Here is a 16007-nt window from a genome sequence, read left to right on the forward strand (position 1 = left end):
CACATTTTTCTTAACTATAGATACATTATTTACTAGAAATCCCTTCACCTTAATAGCAGAAATAGCAATCCTTTTTGTTCGTTGCAGCGAACATTGTGGGTAAAATTGGCTTCTTTCAAAAGTATTGTATCAGTCCTTTTGAATTACGAGGGTATTAACATTTCTTCAACAAACATTGGTGATGGTTAAGGTCCCAACCAAACAGAGTCTTTTGACTTTGTGACGCAATGGTAGCGTGTCTGACTCCAGATCAGAAGGTTGCGTGTTCAAATCACGTCAGGGTCAGTTATGTTTTTGTTATATAATGAGTAAACAGCATGGCCCTTAACCTGCTAACTTCAACCGTTTCCCATTGCTCTTATAAGAAGAGTATAGTTTGCCATGATGTTAACATTCCGTAAGCCTGAAAATTCTGAGCAGTTTGTCAATTTAGGTTAAGGACACAAAGTGCAATCCTTCTTGGTCTTTGCAGTAGGGATTGTGGGAAAAATTGTCATCTTTTAAAATTGGTTGATCAGTTATTTAGAATTAGCAGGGTGTTATCATTTCTTTACAGGTACATCACTGATGGTGAAGGACAGCATGAAAGTCATTCCTTTACCTTGTTGCGCAACAGTAGCGCGTCTGACTCCCGATCAGAAGGTTGCGTGTTCAAATCACGTCGGGGTCAGTTATTTTTTTCATCATAAAATGAGTAAACAGCATGGCCTTAATCTGCAATTACAATCTGTTCCCCTTACTCTCTTAAGAAGAGTAAAATTTAGCATGGTGTTAACTTTCACTTACCCCTTACGTACACATGACGTACGTACTTAAGGACACATGATGTACCGGTACGTCATGTGTTGTTCCGATCACCACCACCCGTCGGGCAGTGATCGGAACAAGGTGCCTGCTCAAATCATTGAGCAGGCACCTCAGCTACATGCGCGGTTCAGATTCAATTCAGACCTGCGGTTTGCGGCTTTTACCTGGTGCGGCGGTGTTGCCATCGGGTCCCCATGGGGCTGTGGGGGGGACCCGATGGCATGGAAGGCAGCGCGATGCCTTCCTGAGGCATCTGCGCTGCGTTCCTGTGAAGAGCCTGTGAGATCCAGCCCCATGGATCTCACAGGCCCCGGAAGCTGTATGAGTAATACTCACAGTATTACTTATACAGCTAATGCATTCCAATACAGAAGTATTGGAATGCATTGTAAAGGAATATACCCCCCAAAGTTCAAGTCCCAAAGTGGGACAAAAAAAAAGTTGAAAAAATTTAGTTTTCCCCAAAAAATAAATAAAGTTTCCAGTAAAAATAAACAAAAACGTCATTTTCCCCAATTAAAGTAAAAAAAAAATTGGGAATAAATAGGGGGAAAAAAATGTATACATTAGGTATTGCCGCGTCCGTATCGACCGGCTCTATAAAAATATTACATGACCTAACCCCTCAGATGAACACCGTAAAAATTTAAAATTAAAAACTGTGCTAAATAAATAATTTTTTGTCACCTTACATCACAAAAAGTACAACAGCAAGCGATCAAAAAGGCGTTTGCCCACCAAAATAGTACCAATCTAACCGTCACCTCATCCCGCAAAAAAAGAGCCCCTATTTGAGACAATCGCCCAAAAAATAAAAAAAACTATGGTTTAGAATATGGAGACACTAAAACATCTTTTTTTTTGTTTGAAAAAAGCTGTTATTGTGTAAAACTTACATAAATAAAAAAAAAGTATACATATTAGGTATCACCACGTCCGTATCGACCGGCTCTATAAAAATATCACATGACCTAACCCCTCAGATGAACACCGTAAAAAATTCAAAGTAAAAACTGTGCTAAATCAACCATTCTTTGTCACCTTACATCATAAAAGGTGTAATAGCAAGCGATCAAAAAGTCACACGCACCCGAAAATAGTGCCAATAAAACCGTCATCTCATCCCGCAAAAATCATAACCTGATGAGGGGGGCTGATGAGAGGCACTGGGGGCTGCTATGAGGCATGGGGCTCTTATCTGAGGTCTGATTGGGGGTCATTCATATTGGGGTCTGAGCTGAGGTGTGATCTGAGGTCTTATTAACATTGGGGATCTTATTGGGGCTGTTAGCTGAGGTCTGATTAACATTGGGGGTCTGATTGATGGTATGACCTGAGGTGTAATGAAAAATATTTTTTTCTTATTGTGCCCACTTCCAGCCCGGAGCCCAGCTGCCAGAGCACTGATCCAGAGCAGCTTGGAGAAAAAGGCCTCACAGTCTCCCACACTCCTTCTGCCCTGCCAAGCCAGCCAGCACCCCTGAGGCCAAGCCAGCCAGCACCCCTGAGTCTTCAGAACTATAAGTAAATTATATATAATACCCGGCGAGCAAAATGCTGTCCCCCCCAGATTTTTGGGGGTTCCTACACCCATGGCCAAAACAGCTATTTCTTTTTAGCTTGCCTCACAAAAAGTGTAATATAGAGCAACCAAAAAACATACAGTACAGACCAAAAGTTTGGACACACCTTCTCATTCAAAGAGTTTTTTTTATTTTTATGACTATGTTGTGACTAAATTGTAGATTTACACTGAAGGCATCAAAACTATGAATTAACACATATGGAATTATATACATAACAAACAAGTGTGAAACAACTGAAAATATGTCATATTCTAGGTTCTTCAAAGTAGCCACCTTTTGCTTTGATTACTGCTTTGCACACTCTTGGCATTCTCTTGATGAGCTTCAAGAGGTAGTCCCCTGAAATGGTTTTCACTTCACAGGTGTGCCCTGTCAGGTTTAATAAGTGGGATTTCTTGCCTTATAAATGGGGTTGGGACCATCAGTTGCATTGAGGAGAAGTCAGGTGGATACACAGCTGATAGTCCTACTGAATAGACTGATAGAATTGGTATTATGGCAAGAAAAAAGCAGCTAAGTAAAGAAAAACGAGTGGCCATCATTACTTTAAGAAATGAAGGTCAGTCAGTCAGCCGAAAAATTGGGAAAACTTTGAAAGTAAGGGCTATTTGACCATGAAGGAGAGTGATGGGGTGCTGCGCCAGATGACCTGGCCTCCACAGTCACCGGACCTGAACCCAATTGAGATGGTTTGGGGTGAGCTGGACCGCAGAGTAAAGGCAAAAGGGCCAACAAGTGCTAAGCATCTCTGGGAACTCCTTCAAGACAGTTGGAAGACCATTTCAGGGGACTACCTCTTGAAGCTCATCAAGAGAATGCCAAGAGTGTGCAAAGCAGTAATCAAAGCAAAAGGCGGCTACTTTGAAGAACCTAGAATATGACATATTTTCAGTTGTTTCACACTTGTTTGTTATGTATATAATTCCACATGTGTTAATTCATAGTTTTGATGCCTTCATAGTCATGAAAATAAAGAAAACTCTTTGAATGAGGTGTGTCCAAACTTTTGGTCTGTACTGTATGTACCCTAAACTAGTACCAACAATACTGCCATCCCGTAGTTTCTAAAATGGGGCCACTTTTTTGGAGTTTCTACTCTAGGGGTGCATCAGGGGGGGCTTCAAATAGGACATGGTGTCAAAAAAAACAGTCCAGCAAAATCTGCCTTCCAAAAACCGTATGGCATTCCTTTCCTTTTGCGCCCTGCCGTGTGTCCGTACAGTGGTTTACAACCACATATGGGATGTTTCTGTAAATATTGAGTTTGGTTTGGCTGTTAACCCTTGCTTTGTAACCGTAAAAAAAAATTATAAAAATGGAAAATTTGCCAAAAAAGTGACATTTTGAAATTGTATCTCTATTTTCCATTAATTCTTGTGGAACACCTAAAGGGTTAACAATGTTTGTAAAATCAGTTTTGAACACCTTGAGGGGTGTAGTTTTTTAGATGGGGTCACTTTTATAGAGTTTATACTCTAGGGGTGCATCAGGGGGGCTTCAAATGGGACATGGGTGTCAAAAAAAACAGTCCAGCAAAACCTGCCTTCCAAAAACCGTATGGCATTCCTTTCCTTCTGCGCCCTGCCGTGTGCCCGTACAGAGGTTTATGACCACATATGGGGTGTTTCTGTAAACTACAGAATCAGGGCCATAAATACTGTGTTTGGTTTGGCGGTTAACCCTTGCTTTGTTACCGTAAAAAAATTATTAAAATGGAAAATCTGCCAAAAAAGTGAAATTTTGAAATTGTATCTCTATTTTCCATTAATTCTTGTAGAACACCTAAAGGGTTAACGACATTTGTAAAATCAGTTTTGAATACCTTGAGGGGTGTAGTTTCTTAGATGGGGTCACTTTTATGGAGTTTCTACTCTAGGGGTGCATCAGGGGGCTTCAAATGGGACATGAGTGTCAAAAAAAACAGTCCAGCAAAACCTGCCTTCCAAAAACCGTATGGCATTACTTTACTTCTGCGCCCTGCCGTGTGCCTGTACAGCGGTTTATGACCACATATGGGGTGTTTCTGTAAATTACAGAATCAGGGCCATAAATATTTAGTTTGGTTTGGCTGTTAACCCTTGCTTTGTAACTGGAAAAAAATTAGTAAAATGGAAAATCTGCCAAAAAAGTGAAATTTTGAAATTGTATCTCTATTTTCCATTAATTCTTTTGGAACACCTAAAGGGTAAACAAAGTTTGTAAAATCAGTTTTGAATACCTTGAGGGGTGTAGTTTATAGAATGGGGTCATTTTTGGGTGGTTTCTATTATGTAAGCCTCGCAAAGTGACTTCAGACCTGAACTGGTCCCTAAAAATTAGGTTTTTGAAAATTTCTGAAAAATTACAAGATTTTCTTCTAAACTTCTAAGCCTTGTAACATCCCCAAAAAATAAAATATCATTCCCAAAATGATCCAAACATGAAGTAGACATATGGGGAATGTAAAGTAATAACTATTTTTGGAGGTATTACTATGTATTATAGAAGTAGAGAAATTGAAACTGGAAATTTGGTATTTTTTACACATTTTTGGAAAATTTGGTATTTTTTAATAAATAAAAAATAATATTTTTCACTTCATTTTACCAGTCTCATGAAGTACAATATGTGACGAAAAAATAATCTCAGAATGACCTGGATAAGTTAAAGCGTTTTAAAGTTATCAGCACTTAAAGTGACACTGGCCAGATTTGCAAAACATGGCCTGGTCCTTAAGGTGAAATAGGGCTGAGTCCTTAAGGGGTTAATATTGAAAAATCTGAGCATTTTGTCATTTTAGGTTAAAGAAAGTGTTGAAGGTGTTTTTAACTAAGATGTTTTGCTTAACAGTAAGAGCAAAAGGACCATACATCAGTCTTAACCAGCAGTTGGTCCTCAAACTATTTTTGACTGCATGATGGTAACCAATGTCATGGCACAATGGTACCATGTCTGACTCCATATGACAAGGAAGGGTGTTTTTAAGCACATTGAGATCCGAAGCGCCTTTCGGTTTGATGTGAGTAGCGGAAATACCTTCTTAATAGCTGATGGCATGTCTTTAGATAACCCTGAGGTCATGTTTTTTTTGGCATATAAGATACAGTCTTATTAGGGTGATAAACTCCTCCCTGACTGCCAATATGGAAAACAAAATAACTTCCTAAACCAGTTCTGAATATTCCATGGCTGAATAAAAGCTGGCCAGGTATCTATTGAGCTTTTTAACAAATCAAGGATCTCAGCATTCTGTGTTGGAAAGGTCCATAGTCTCACTCCACTTACTGGAAAGAATCATCATGTAGAAGCAGTGGATGCCTATTTATCCTGGATTTAGGCCTAGGTGTAGAAAGATCATTACACCGATCTTTCTACTGTTCATTCGAGTATTTGTACATATATTTAGATAGCCCAAAAGCCGAAATACTGGTGAAGGAAATGCATAAGTTTGCTCTTCAGTGCTACGGATATCTTCTCATACTAGACTTCATAGCGAAATTACCAGGTTTTAAACCCAATTTAGTTAATGAAATGGGAAAAACGCATCTTTAGAAATTTTATAGAGAGGAAAAGCTCACTCTCAGTGTCCCATTCTTTACTGAAACTAACGTTCTCCTAGAGGCACACTATTCACTCTTCCTTATTAGTAGTTTTTTGACATCATGAGGGAAAAGCAAGCTTCTATTAAAAGTAGTAGAGCAATTGGTTAGAAGAGGCAGGCAGTAGGCATTTTGTCAAAAAGGCATTGGAGAGAAACAGGGTCAGAAAGCTAGGTGTTGACTAGTCTTGTAGCGTAAGAGTTGCGTGTCAGAGTGTTGTGCGTTTCTATAATATCGTGGTCAGCTGTCCTTTTTATTACCAAATGAGTACTACAGACACATTTTTCTTAACTATAGATACATTATTTACTAGAAATCCCTTCACCTTAATAGCAGAAATAGCAATCCTTCTTGTTCGTTGCAGCGACAATTGTGGGTAAAATTGGCTTCTTTCAAAAGTATTGTATCAGTCCTTTTGAATTACGAGGGTATTAACATTTCTTCAACAGACATTGGTGATGGTAAAGGTCCCAACCAAACAGAGGCTTTTGACCTTGTGGCGCAATTGTATCGTTTCTGACTCCAGATTAGAAGGTTGCGTGTTCAAATCACGTCAGGGTCAGTTATATAATGAGTAAACAGCATGGCCCTTAACCTGCTAACTTCAACCATTTCCCATTGCTCTCTTAAGAAGAGTATAGTTTGCCATGATGTTAACTTTCCGTAAGCCTGAAAATTCTGAGCAGTTTGTCAATTTAGGTTAAGTAATGGGTTTAAGTTGTTTTAACTATGATTTGTGGTCAGGTGTCTTTTTGATCACTACATGAGTACTACAAAAACATTTTTCTTAAATAGAGTCACATTATTTACTAGAATTGCCTTCACCTTAACCTCTTGCCTCTACGCTAACGCCGAAAGGTGTCATCGCGGCGGCTCTCCCAGGCTACGCTAACGCTGATTGGCGTCATCTCGCGTGAGCCGAGATTTCCTGTGAATGCGCGCACACAGGCGCGCGCGTTCACAGGATCGGAAGGTAAGCGAGTGGATCTCCAGCCTGCCAGCGGCGATCGTTCGCTGGCAGGCTGGAGATGCGATTTTTTTTAACCCCTAACAGGTATATTAGACGCTGTTTTGATAACTGCGTCTAATATACCTGCTACCTGGTCCTCTGGTGGTCCATTTTGTTTGGATCGACCACCAGAGGACACAGGCAGCTCAGTAAAGTAGCACCAAACACCACTACACTACACTACACCCCCCTGTCACTTATTAACCCCTTATGAACCACTGATCACCCCTGATCACTCCATATAGACTCCCTGATCACCCCCCTGTCATTGATCACCCCCCTGTCATTGATCACCCCCTTGTAAGGCTCCATTCAGACGTCCGCATGATTTTTACGGATCCACTGATACATGGATCGGATCCGCAAAACACATACGGACGTCTGAATGGAGCCTTACAGGGGGGTGATCAATGACGGGGGTGATCACCCCATATAGACTCCCTGATCACCCCCCTGTCATTGATCACCCCCCTGTAAGGCTCCATTCAGATGTCCGTATGTTTTTTACGGATCCACGGATACATGGATCCGATCATATAGACTCCCTGATCACCCCCCTTTCATTGATCACCCCCCTGTCATTGATCACCCCCCTGTAAGGCTCCATTCAGGTATCCGTATGTTTTTTACGGATCCACGGATACATGGATCGGATCCGCAAAACACTTACGGACATCTGAATGGAGCGTTATAGGGGGTAATCAATGACAGGGGGGTGATCACCCCATATAGACTTTCTGATCACCACCCTGTCATTGATCACCCCCCTGTCATTGATCACCCCCCTGTCATTGATCACCCCCTGTCATTGATCACCCCCTGTTATTGATCACCCCCCTGTAAGGCTCCATTCACACATTTTTTTGGCCCAAGTTAGCGGAATTTTTTTTTTTTTTTTTACAAAGTCTCATATTCCACTAACTTGTGTCAAAAAATAAAATCTCACATGAACTCACCATACCCCTCACGGAATCCAAATGCGTAAAAACACCCCACATGTGACCCCATTTCAAAAAGAAGACACCCCAAGGTATTCCGTGAGGGGCATATTGAGTCCATGAAAGATTGAAATTTTTGTCCCAAGTTAGCGGAAAGGGAGACTTTGTGAGAAAAATTTTTTTATATCAATTTCCGCTAACTTGTGCCAAAAAAAGAAAAATTCTATGAACTCGCCATGCCCCTCATTGATTACCTTGGGGTGTCTTCTTTCCAAATTGAGGTCACATGTGGGGTATTTATACTGCCCTGGCATTTTAGGGGCCCTAAAGCGTGAGAAGAACAACTTTTCCCATTTTTTTATACAATGTTGGCATTTGACCGAGATATTTATCTTTCCCAGCATGGGTATATGTAAAATGACACCCCAAAACACATTGCCCAACTTCTCCTGAGTACGGCAATACCAGATGTGTGACACTTTTTTGCAGCCTAGGTGGGCAAAGGGGCCCACATTCCAAAGAGCACCTTTCGGATTTCACCAGCCATTTTTTACAGATTTTGATTTCAAACTACTTCTCACGCATTCGGGCCCCTAAAATGCCAGGGCAGTATAACTACCCCACAAGTGACCCCATTTTGGAAAGAAGACACCCCCAGGTATTTCGTGATGGGCATAGTGAGTTCATGGAAGTTTTTATTTTTTATCACAAGTTAGTGGAATATGAAACTTTGTAAGAAAAAATAAAAATTAAAAATCATCATTTTCCGCTAACTTGTGACAAAAAATAAAAAATTCTAGGAACTCGCCATGCCCCTCACGGAATACCTTGGGGTGTCTTCTTTCCAAAATGGGGTCACTTGTGGGGTAGTTATACTGCCCTGGCATTCTAGGGCCCTAATGTGTGGTAAGTAGTTAGAAATCAGAATCTGTAAAAAATGGCCGGTGAAATCCTAAAGGTGCTCGTTGGAATGTGGGCCCCTTTGCCCACCTAGGCTGCAAAAAAGTGTCACACATGTGGTATCGCAGTACTCAAGAGAAGTTGGGCAATGTGTTTTGGGGTGTCATTTTACATATACCCATGCTGGGTGTGATAAATATCTTGGTCAAATGTCAACTTTGTATAAAAAAATTGGAAAAGTTGTCTTTTGCCAAGATATTTCTCTCACCCAGCATAGGTATATGTAAAATGACACCCCAAAACACATTGCCCAACTTCTCCTGAGTACGGCAATACCACATGTGTGACACTTTTTTGCAGCCTAGGTGGGCAAAGGGGCCCACATTCCAAAGAGCACCTTTCGGATTTCACCGGCCATTTTTTACTGATTTTGATTTCAAACTACTTCGCACGCATTTGGGCCCCTAAAATGCCAGGGCAGTATAACTACCTCACAAGTGACCCCATTTTGGAAAGAAGACACCCCAAGGTATTTCGTGATGGGCATAGTGAGTTCATGGAAGTTTTTATTTTTTGTCACAAGTTAGTGGAATATGAGACTTTGTAAGAAAAAATAAAAATAAAAAATCGTCATTTTCCGCTAACTTGTGACAAAAAATAAAAAATTCTAGGAACTCGCCATGCCCCTCACGGAATACCTTGGGGTGTCTTGTTTCCAAAATGGGGTCACTTGTGGGGTAGTTATACTGCCCTGGCATTCTAGGGGCCCTAATGTGTGGTAAGTAGTTTGAAATCAGAATCTGTAAAAAATGGCCGGTGAAATCCTAAAGGTGCTCTTTGGAATGTGGGCCCCTTTGCCCACCTAGGCTGCAAAAAAGTGTCACACATGTGGTATCGCCGTACTCAGGAGAAGTTGGGCAATGTGTTTTGGGGTGTCATTTTACATATACCCATGCTGGGTGTGATAAATATCTTGGTCAAATGTCAACTTTGTATAAAAAAATTGGAAAAGTTGTCTTTTGCCAAGATATTTCTCTCATCCAGCATGGGTATATGTAAAATGACACCCCAAAAAACATTGCCTAACTTCTCCTGAGTACGGCAATACCACATGTGTGACACTTTTTTGCAGCCTAGGTGGGCAAAGGGGCCCACATTCCATAGAGCACCTTTCGGATTTCACCGGCCATTTTTTACAGATTTTGATTTCAAACTACTTCGCACGCATTTGGGCCCCTAAAATGCCAGGGCAGTATAACTACCCCACAAGTGACCCCATTTTGGAAAGAAGACACCCCAAGGTATTTCGTGATGGGCATAGTGAGTTCATGGAAGTTTTTTTTTTTGTCACAAGTTAGTGGAATATGAGACTTTGTAAGAAAAAATAAAATAAAAAAATCATCATTTTCCGCTAACTTGTGACAAAAAATAAAAAGTTCTATGAACTCACTATGCCCATCAGCGAATACCTTAGGGTGTCTAATTTCCGAAATGGGTTCATTTGTGGGGTGTTTGTACTGTTTGGCCATTGTAGAACCTCAGGAAACATGACAGGTGCTCAGAAAGTCAGAGCTGCTTCAAAAAGCGATAATTCACATTTTTGTACCATAGTTTGTAAATGCTATAACTTTTACCCCAAACATTTTTCTTTTACCCAAACATTTTTTTTTTATCAAAGACATGTAGAACAATAAATTTAGAGAAAAATTTATATATGGATGTCGTTTTTTTTTGCAAAATTTTACAACTGAAAGTGAAAAATTTCATTTTTTTGCAAAATAATCGTTAAATTTCGATTAATAACAAAAAAAGTAAAAATGTCAGCAGCAATGAAATACCACCAAATGAAAGCTCTATTAGTGAGAAGAAAAGGAGGTAAAATTCATTTGGGTGGTAAGTTGCATGACCGAGCAATAAACCGCTAAAGTTGTGGAGTGCCGATTTGGAAAAAAGGGCCTGGTCAATAGGGGGGTATAAACCTGTGGTCCTTAAGTGGTTAAGGACACAAAGTGCAATCCTGCTTGGTCTTTGCAGTAGGGATTGTGGGGAAAAATTGCCATCTTTTAAAATTGGTTAATCAGTTATTTAGAATTAGCAGGGTGTTATCATTTATTTACAGGTACATCGGTGATGGTGAAGGACAGCATGAAAGTCATTCCTTGACCTCGTGGCGCAACGGTAGCACGTCTGACTCCAGATCAGAAGGTTGCGTGTTCAAATCACGTTGGGGTCAGTTATTCTTTTCATCATAGAATGAGTAAACAGCATAACATTAATCTGCAATTACAACCTGTTCCGCTTACTCTCTTAAGAAGAGTAAAATTTGGCATGGTGTTAACTTTCCTTAAGATTGAAAAATCTGAGCATTTTGTCATTTTAGGTTAAAGAAAGTGTTGAAGGTGTTTTTAACTATGGGAATGGGAAATGGGAAAAACGCATCTTTAGAAATTTCATAGAGAGGAAATGCTCACTCTCAGTGTCCCATTCTTTACTGGAACTAACTTTCTCGTAGAGGCACACTATTCACTCTTCCTTATTAGTAGTTTTTTGACATCATGAGGGAAAAGCAAGCTTCTATTAAAAGTAGTAGAGCAATTGGTTAGAAGAGGCAGGCAGTAGGCATTTTGTCAAAAAGGCATTGGAGAGAAACAGGGTCAGAAAGCTAGGTATTGACTGATCTTGTAGCGCAAGAGTTGCGTGTCAGAGTGTTGTGCGTTTCTATAATATCGTGGTCAGCTGTCCTTTTTATTACCAAATGAGTACTACAGACACATTTTTCTTAACTATAGATACATTATTTACTAGAAATCCCTTCACCTTAATAGCAGAAATAGCAATCCTTTTTGTTCGTTGCAGCGTCAATTGTGGGTAAAATTGGCTTCTTTCAAAAGTATTGTATCAGTCCTTTTGAATTACGAGGGTATTAACATTTCTTCAACAAACATTGGTGATGGTAAAGGTTCCAACCAAACACAGACTTTTGACCTTGTGGCGCAATGGTAGCGTGTCTGACTCCAGATCAGAAGGTTGCGTGTTCAAATCACGTCAGGGTCAGTTATGTTTTTGTTATATAATGAGTAAACAGCATGGCCCTTAACCTGCTAACTTCAACCGTTTCCCATTGCTCTCTTAAGAAGAGTATAGTTTGCCATGATGTTAACTTTCCGTAAGCCTGAAAATTCTGAGCAGTTTGTCAATTTAGGTTAAGTAATGGGTTTAAGTTGTTTTAACTATGATTTGTGGTCAGGTGTCTTTTTGATCACTACATGAGTACTACAAAAACATTTTTCTTAAATAGAGTCACATTATTTACTAGAATTGCCTTCACCTTAAGGACACAAAGTGCAATCCTTCTTGGTCTTTGCAGTAGGGATTTTGGGAAAAATTGCCATCTTTTAAAATTGGTTGATTAGTTATTTAGAATTAGCAGGGTGTTATCATTTCTTTACAGGTACATCGGTGATGGTGAAGGACAGCATGAAAGTCATTCCTTGACCTCGTGGCGCAACGGTAGCGCGTCTGACTCCAGATCAGAAGGTTGCGTGTTCAAATCACGTCGGGGTCAGTTATTCTTTTCATCATAGAATGAGTAAACAGCATAACATTAATCTGCAATTACAACCTGTTCCGCTTACTCTCTTAAGAAGAGTAAAATTTGGCATGGTGTTAACTTTCCTTAAGATTGAAAAATCTGAGCATTTTGTCATTTTAGGTTAAAGAAAGTGTTGAAGGTGTTTTTAACTAAGATGTTTTGCTTAACAGTAAGAGCAAAAGGACCATACATCAGTCTTAACCAGCAGTTGGTCCTCAAACTATTTTTGACTGCATGATGGTAACCAATGTCATGGCACAATGGTACCATGTCTGACTCCATATGACAAGGAAGGGTGTTTTTAAGCACATTGAGATCCGAAGCGCCTTTCGGTTTGATGTGAGTAGCGGAAATACCTTCTTAATTGCTGATGGCATGTCTTTAGATCACCCTGAGGTCATGTTTTTTTTGGCATATAAGATACAGTCTAATTAGGGTGATAAACTCCTCCCTGACTGCCAATATGGAAAACAAAATAACTTCCTAAACCAGTTCTGAATATTCCATGGCTGAATAAAAGCTGGCCAGGTAACTATTGAGCTTTTTAACAAATCAAGGATCTCAACATTCTGTGTTGGAAAGGTCCATAGTCTCACTCCACTTACTGGAAAGAATCATCATGTTTACTGATGGTGAAATCTTTCCTGTAGAATGTAGTGGATGCCTATTTATCCTGGATTTAGGCCTTGGTGTAGAAAGATCATTACACCGATCTTTCTACTGTTCATTCGAGTATTTGTACATATATTTAGATAGCCCAAAAGCCGAAATACTGGTGACGGAAACGCATAAGTTTGCTGGTCAGTGCTACGGATATCTTCTCATACTAGACTTCATAGCGAAATTACCAGGTTTTAAACCCAATTTAGTTAATGAAATGGGAAAAACGCATCTTTAGAAATTTCATAGAGAGGAAATGCTCACTCTCAGTGTCCCATTCTTTACTGGAACTAACTTTCTCCTAGAGGCACACTATTCACTCTTCCTTATTAGTAGTTTTTTGACATCATGAGTAGAGTTGAGCGAACACCTGGATGTTCGGGTTCGACGAGTTCGGCCGAACTTTCGAAAAATGTTCGGGTTCGGGATCCGAACTCGACCCGAACTTCATCCCGAACCCGAACCCCATAGAAGTCAATGGGGACCCGAACTTTTGGGCACTAAAAAGGCTGTAAAACACACCCGGAAAGGGCTAGAGGGCTGCAAAAGGCAGCAAAATGTAGTTAAATCCCCTGCAAACAAATGTAGATAGGGAAATGATGAGTTAGCATAAAATAAATAAAAATTAAACAATATTAATTGGAGTGAGGTCCCATAGCACAGAATCAGGCTTCAAGTCACCCACCAATGGAGAAGGTCACTTACTATTATTTTGACCACAGCACCCAGACAAAGGAGAGAGGTCCCACAGCAGAGAACCAGGCATCATATCACCCACCACAGGAGTAGGCCACCATTTAGTTACTTTGACCCCTACACCCAGACGGAGGAGAGAGGTTACACAGCAGAGAATCAGGCATTTAGATCACCCACCACAGGAGTAGGCCACCATTGAATCAGACCCCGGCAACCATGTCAGATGGCACAAGCATAAGCTTTATATCAATCAGCACAGGAGAAGGCGACTTTGACAGACTTTGACCCCTACACCCGGACGGAGGAGAGAGGTTTCAAAGCAGAGAATCAGGCATTTAGATCACCCACCACAGAAGTAGGCCCCAATTTAATGGGACCCCGGCAACCATGTCAGATGGCACAACCATCAGCTTCATATCAATCAGCACAGGAGAAGGCTACTTTGAAAGACTTTGACCCCTACACCCAGACGGAGGAGAGAGGTTTCACAGCAGAGAATCAGGCATTTAGATCACCCACCACAGGAGTAGGCCCCCATTGAATCAGACCCTGGCAACCATGTCAGATGGCACAACCATCAGCTTTATATCAATCAGCACAGGAGAAGGCGACTTTGAAAGACTTTGACCCCTACACCCAGATGGAGGAGAGAGGTTTCACAGCAGAGAATCAGGCATCATATCAACCACCACAGGAGAAGCCACCATTTAGTTACTTTGACCTCTGCACCCAGGAAGAGGAGAGAGGCACCACAGCACATATTCTGGCATCATATCAGCCACCACAGGAGAAGCCACCATTGAGTTACTTTGACCCCCGCACCCAGGAAGAGGAGAGAGGCACCACAGCACATATTCTGGCATCATATCAGCCACCACAGGAGAAGCCACCATTGAGTTACTTTGACCCCCGCACCCAGGAAGAGGAGAGAGGCACCACAGCACATATTCTGGCATCATATCAGCCACCACAGGAGAAGCCACCATTGAGTTACTTTGACCCCTGCACCCAGGAAGAGGAGAGAGGCCCCACAGCACATATTCTGGCATCATATCAGCCACCACAGGAGAAGCCACCATTTAGTTACTTTGACCCCTTCACCCAAACAGAGGAGAGAGGTTCCACATCAGAGAATCAGGCATCATATCAACCACCACAGGAGTAGGCCACAATTTAATGGGACCCCGGCAACCATGTCAGATGGCACAACCATCAGCTTCATATCAATCAGCACAGGAGAAGGCGACTTTGAAAGACTTTGACCCCTACACCCAGACGGAGGAGAGTGGTTACACAGCAGAGAATCAGGCATTTAGATCACCCACCACAGGAGTAGGCCACCATTGAATCAGACCCCGGCAACCATGTCAGATGGCACAAGCATAAGCTTTATATCAATCAGCACAGGAGAAGGCGACTTTGACAGACTTTGACCCCTACACCCGGACGGAGGAGAGAGGTTTCAAAGCAGAGAATCAGGCATTTAGATCACCCACCACAGGAGTAGGCCCCAATTTAATGGGACCCCGGCAACCATGTCAGATGGCACAACCATCAGCTTCATATCAATCAGCACAGGAGAAGGCGACTTTGAAAGACTTTGACCCCTACACCCAGACGGAGGAGAGAGGTTTCACAGCAGAGAATCAGGCATTTAGATCACCCACCACAGGAGTAGGCCCCCATTGAATCAGACCCTGGCAACCATGTCAGATGGCACAACCATCAGCTTTATATCAATCAGCACAGGAGAAGGCGACTTTGAAAGACTTTGACCCCTACACCCAGATGGAGGAGAGAGGTTTCACAGCAGAGAATAAGGCATCATATCAACCACCACAGGAGAAGCCACCATTTAGTTACTTTGACCCCTGCACCCAGGAAGAGGAGAGAGGCACCACAGCACATATTCTGGCATCATATCAGCCACCACAGGAGAAGCCACCATTGAGTTACTTTGACCCCCGCACCCAGGAAGAGGAGAGAGGCACCACAGCACATATTCTGGCATCATATCAGCCACCACAGGAGAAGCCACCATTGAGTTACTTTGACCCCCGCACCCAGGAAGAGGAGAGAGGCACCACAGCACATATTCTGGCATCATATCAGCCACCACAGGAGAAGCCACCATTGAGTTACTTTGACCCCTGCACCCAGGAAGAGGAGAGAGGCCCCACAGCACATATTCTGGCATCATATCAGCCACCACAGGAGAAGCCACCATTTAGTTACTTTGAC

At 41.6% G+C, this 16007-nt stretch overlaps 4 non-coding genes across 4 annotated transcripts; all 4 read left to right on the top strand.

Moving 5' to 3' along the window:
• Nucleotides 1-213: 213 nt before the first annotated feature.
• TRNAW-CCA lies at nucleotides 214-285 on the top strand. Its single transcript has one exon. It is a non-coding gene; the product is annotated as a tRNA-Trp (tRNA).
• A 10694-nt stretch (nucleotides 286-10979) lies between these two features.
• On the top strand, nucleotides 10980-11051 carry TRNAW-CCA. The gene has a single exon. It is a non-coding gene; the product is annotated as a tRNA-Trp (tRNA).
• A 749-nt stretch (nucleotides 11052-11800) lies between these two features.
• On the top strand, nucleotides 11801-11872 carry TRNAW-CCA. The gene has a single exon. It is a non-coding gene; the product is annotated as a tRNA-Trp (tRNA).
• A 439-nt stretch (nucleotides 11873-12311) lies between these two features.
• Nucleotides 12312-12383, top strand: TRNAW-CCA. Its single transcript has one exon. It is a non-coding gene; the product is annotated as a tRNA-Trp (tRNA).
• The last annotated feature ends 3624 nt before the right edge of the window (nucleotides 12384-16007 follow it).

The sequence above is a fragment of the Bufo bufo genome, chromosome 6 (genome assembly GCF_905171765.1).
Source record: "Bufo bufo chromosome 6, aBufBuf1.1, whole genome shotgun sequence".
NCBI classification, from domain to species: domain Eukaryota; kingdom Metazoa; phylum Chordata; class Amphibia; order Anura; family Bufonidae; genus Bufo; species Bufo bufo.